Source organism: Acomys minous (assembly GCF_964271855.1).
Source record: "Acomys minous genome assembly, chromosome: 15".
In the NCBI taxonomy this organism is placed as follows: Eukaryota; Metazoa; Chordata; class Mammalia; order Rodentia; family Muridae; genus Acomys; species Acomys minous.
In genome coordinates, this window is record NC_140497.1 from 39,740,064 (window position 1) to 39,745,419 (window position 5,356).

The 5,356-nt window shown below is 38.6% G+C and overlaps 1 pseudogene across 1 annotated transcript; it reads left to right on the forward strand.

The window, feature by feature from the left end:
• The first annotated feature begins 3,653 nt into the window (after window positions 1–3,653).
• LOC311584913 (KAT8 regulatory NSL complex subunit 2-like) lies at window positions 3,654–4,540 on the forward strand (annotated as a pseudogene). The gene has a single exon. The product of its transcript is annotated as a KAT8 regulatory NSL complex subunit 2-like (transcript).
• The last annotated feature ends 816 nt before the right edge of the window (window positions 4,541–5,356 follow it).

Below are 5,356 nucleotides of genomic sequence, written 5' to 3' on the forward strand. Positions count from 1 at the left end.
AATCATTGTCTTTAAGCTTGTTAAACCAAATGTTGAAGGATTTTTTAAGTTAAATAACTTTTTTTAAGTTAAGAATTAAGCTACAATTTTAAACCAAATTTTGCATATTATTATTATTTTTTATTAATTTATTCTTGTTACATCTCAATGGTTATCCCATCCCTTGTTTCCTCTCATTCTTCCCTCCCTCCCATTTTACCCTTATTCCCCTCCCCTATGACTGTTCCTGAGGGGGATTACCTCCCCCTGTATATGTTCATAGGGTATCAAGTCTCTTCTTGGTAACCTGCTGTCCTTCCTCTGAGTGCCACCAGGTCTCCCCCTTCAGGGGACATGGTCAAAGGTGAGGCACCAGAGTATGTGAGAAAGTAATATCCCACTCTCCACTCTACTGTGGAGAATGTTCTGTCCATTGTCTAGATCTCGGTAGGGGTTGAAGGTTTACCGCCTGTGTTGTCCTTGGCTGGTGCCTTAGTTTGAGCGGGACCCCTGGGCCCAAATCTGCCTATCATAATGTTTTACTTGTAGGTTTCTAGGACCCTCTGGATCCTTCTATTTTAATATAGGTAAATATTTTATTGACTCAAACTAAAGAGTTTTAAACAAATATCATTTTCATAAGACAGAAAGTTGGAGTCAAGATTCATAGGTTTTTATTTTAAAACAAGAAGTAACATTATTGTATTGTAACATTATGTTATTTGATATTTTCAAATATCAAATTACTGACAGTTGTCGAAGCATTATCCAAAATCAGGGATTATTGACATAAGTTCAAGCCTGACATTTGATAAATTATTAGTTCCCATCATAGGTGAAAAGTAATGTCAGATGCCTTGAATTAAACATAAATAAACTTATTTCATGGCACCATGATGAAAGAGGCCATGCATGAAGGTGGAGAAGTCACTGTACACTGAAGTAGCTTTCAGAGTTCTACCCAGGCACAAGATTCTGGGTTACTAATCAGATCTGATCAGGTCATAGGCTGTTTGCACTGATCTTCACAGGAAAGCATTAGTTAAAGGCATGCTAAATTCAATCATACACAACAGAATGGCAATGCCCTGCAACCCATGAGTAGATCATGCAGACTATATGCTTTAGTCAGTGGTACAAACAGAGATTTATGTGTTTCTTGGGGAGGGGATAAATTTGACAACACTCCGTAGTCATGGTGGAATAGATTATTAGTTCTCTGAGAGGGAATTTTAATGATGCAACCCATGACAAATGTATAATTGAAAGTATGTTCATATTTAAACACAGGTTCTGAAGAACAAGAAATAAAACAATTTAATGAAGATATTAACATTGAGACGCTAGGTACATGATAGCATGAAAATTTGGAGAAATCTATTGATGCATAGCATTATCAAATTGTTGATGAAGCATAACATCTCACACAGTTCATTTAGAGAATAACATTTCTATAAATGCTATGTAGGATTTTTTAAAGTAAAAAGCAGATGTACAATAGAACTGTATATCTGTTATGGATAAATGGCTACTCCCTACCAATTTAGAGGAATTGGTTGTAAGGGTGACCATATTGACTCAAAATGGCACTTTAGTGTCCAACATTAAAGTGTCCTTTTAATTAGAAGAATAACACAGCTAAATAAATTGTCTTATTAAAGTAAAAATATAATTCAATGAATGAAACTTTTAATGATATCCCAATAGGCATTTTATTAAATATTTTTACATATACATTTATGTTATTACATGTATATACAAAAAATTACCTCCAGCAAGAAGAACCATGCCAAAATCAGGAATTATGCAAATGTTACATTCTTAGTGTCTTGGCCATTTCTATTTGACAGCCTTGAAAACATTTTTACTATTTTGGTGCATCTAAAATTCTGAATGTAAATCAATCTCCATCACATCTTGTCATTATCAAATTAAAACATCTATCTAGACCTAAAAACATCTTAACCCCTAAACAACTAAGCTTAATTGTAAAGTGAAACTATCTCGACTTCAACCCCATCAAAGACTTGAGAAGAATAAAATTTATTATCTGAGTATAGCGGGAGGGTAGGTTAGTAGCTTTCAAAATGAGAAATTAGTTCCTTCTTAACTTTTTTTTAATCCATCCCTTTCTAATTTCAAACACATACAATATATAAAAGCCTCTTGACAATTATGTAGTGCCTCATGTCTTTCTGAGTATATGAACTTAAATTCAATTTGCCCACAAATCACTGGCCAAACAAATAATCCAGTCTCTAAATCAAAACCACCTACAGATTCAAGAAATTTGGATGATATAATGACTGTCATAGTTTGAAACACTATTTTGACAAATAGGGATTACAACTACTAATATTTCAAGTAAGAATGAACTGGCTTCCCTGAAAGTTCAGCTTCCAAAGGAACAGGGTAAGGCATGCTGTAAATTCTCAATTCCATAGAGTAATAACAGGCTGTCACACAGAGTCATCTAAAGACATCAAGCATCAAAAGTGAGAGATTTAGAAATTCCCAAATAATTAAATGTCATACAGGCTTTGAAAAAACCCTAAGTTTTAGAAACCAGCACTTGAGTAAAAATATTGAAAATGTAGGATTTTTTTGGACATCGGTATATATACACATTCACACACTCCATTATATATTAAACTTTCTCAAAGTCAGTGAATGGAGTTTCATGGTTTATTTTGATGGTCAAGTTACTGGGCTGCAGAACTACCTTTGAGGAAAAAGTCTGTGCAGGTTGCTAAGAGTCTCTCACAACAGGCATACCTGAGTTAGGATCCTCTGCTGTCAATCAAGACAGAACAAGTGCACAGCTGGAGTCCTAGGCTGAGTAAAAACAACAAAGGATAACTCCATCATTTCCCTTTCAGCTTTCTGATTAGACACAATGTAACTAACTGATTCACCTAGCAGTTACAAACATTCTGGCAGATGTGAAGGTATTCTAAATAGAGAGATGGCTTCTTTGCCTACCTTTGGCTGTGAAGCTCTTAAAACACTGGTTCAGAATATATTGGAATTTTCTCAGCAATCTCCAGCTAAGACAAGAAAAGGGCCATGATGAGACTTGCGCACAGGCAAACAGTTCATACAGTTTTAAATTTCTTGTCGTATCACGTTGTAGGGGAGAAAATGATTCAGTAATGATCCAGACCATATCAACCAAGAATGCCTAGTTAGGTACACCTCGAGATTCTTAAGATGGACTAGGGTTAGGGGTTCCCTTGATATCTTTATCTATTTTTTGACTCATATGGCCAAATTAAATAAATATTCTTTCAATGATTACCCACTAAGTTTTATCTCTTTAATTGACCAAACAGGGACATATGGACAGCACAAGGCTGTGAGGACTGTTAAGTTCAATGCTTTGATCTCTGATAACAAAATCACACTTTCTCTGTAATGAACGACATTACCTGCAAATACCGAGAAAAATATTTCCATAAATTGTCACATTAGTGGGAAAAGCATCAGAGGAGATTTCCTTGTCATACACATAACTGCAGAGTTCTTCCACGATTGGAACAAGTCTTTTCACAGGACAGTGGAAATGTCCGCTCCTGGATCAGACATGGGGAGGTGACCCAGACAGTGAAGCTGATAGCATAGACAGTGATCAAGAAGACCCAACAAGGATGTTGTTGTCTACACAGCCGAGGAAGTAAGTGGCTCTTATTATGAGAGAAAATCTAATCCGTTTGCAGTCTTTGTATGTTGATCAGTTCAACTGACTACAGCACCTGCTCAAAGAGAAGAAGTGCCATTACTTACATAACTGGAAAATGGGACATGAAGCCTTAGGTAGTAGTCTCCTGACTGGCCCAGAGGGACTTTCGGCCAAAGAAAGAGAGAACATAAAACGACTGAAATGTCTTAGGCCATACCTCCAGGGCTATGGAGTGGAAGCCTTACAACAAAGTCAGTTCAAGGAGCTAAGAATGCTGGCCACAAAAGTGGCTACTCAGCAGGCTCAGACCCCTCCTTCCAGTCAGCGGTGCTTAGCCTTTTAGGATGCTCCGATGAGTCTCTTCCAATGACCAGACACTGAGTTACCTATATCTGTCAGGATACAAATCAGATTCTCTTCAAATGCTGCCAGAGATCTGAAGAGGTGCCCTGCAACAAGACAATTCCTATAAGTCTTTCTGAGGATCTCTGCTGCCCACTGCATATCCAGGGTCCTCCTCAGATGTATAAGCCCGAATAGGTACTGTCTGTGCCAGCCAATCTAGAAGCTGGCCCCAAGGAGCTGTACTTGAGTGTTGCTGAACTCCAGCCCCCTGAGAGTTTACCTCTTGAGCTCAGGGATGACTTGGATGTTGTGGGTGATGGTATGCCGTGCCTTCTGTCGCCCTTGCTTTTCGATCCTTCAGTAACTCTTGAAGATCTTTCAGTCAGAGAAATAGCCAGAGGCCCACGCCAGATGCAGATGGCTGGAGATGGGTATAGATCCCAGGGACCTCAAAACGTAGATAAAGCCTGTGCACCATTCCCTCAATGTGTATTGGCTACTGCAAATGGATAACCAGAACCCACTTTTGTCAGTTGACAAGTGCATCCTGGGAATTGTTTGCCTTGGGATGTGAACTGTCCATTCTTCAGATCATCTTTCACTGAACAGGGACAACCCAGACTACAATGTTTTCCTCAGGGCTGTAGAGTGCTATAGATAAACATGAACCAACCATATGTGGAATGAATATTTAGTATTTAAAAGTTACAGGATTCTTTGCAAGGAAGAGAGAGGTACTCCCTGCCTTGGGGATGGAATGCATACTGGAGACTGTGCCTGGGAAAGAAACATTTTGTAACGGGATTTCATGAGCCGTGGACTGACATGACACGGATGTGGAGCATGGACGTGGTCAGGAACGGTTCCTGCTTTTCAGCTGTCGGCTGTTAGTGTCGGGCTAGCTGTATCTAAAGCCTGTGTGTAAGCCTTTTCTCAGCTCCAAATACTTGGACAATATAAACCACTTTTCCTAGTGAACTACAACTGTGAGAAAAGCAGCTCACAGGCTAGGCTCTTCTTAATTATCCTTGCTTTTAACTTATGTAAAGATCTGTGTTGGATCTTCTACATAAAATATACTCAAATTATTGTATATCGTTTCTATTAAGTGTTAAAGTGATATGAGAATGTTGAAAGAACTGAGTTAATTGTGTTTTCTCTGTATTTGAGAATGTCTGTATTATTTTCAGAGACTTGGAGTGCCATATGACAGGAAAGGACAAGACATTTACATACTAGGACAGTCATTCCCAGAGAAACAGCAGGAGAGAGGGCACTGAGCACCTACTGCCCAGGGCAGATAAACTGTCCTCACTGAAGAGGTAGGGGTTCAAGGCTGGCATGGAGCTTTAT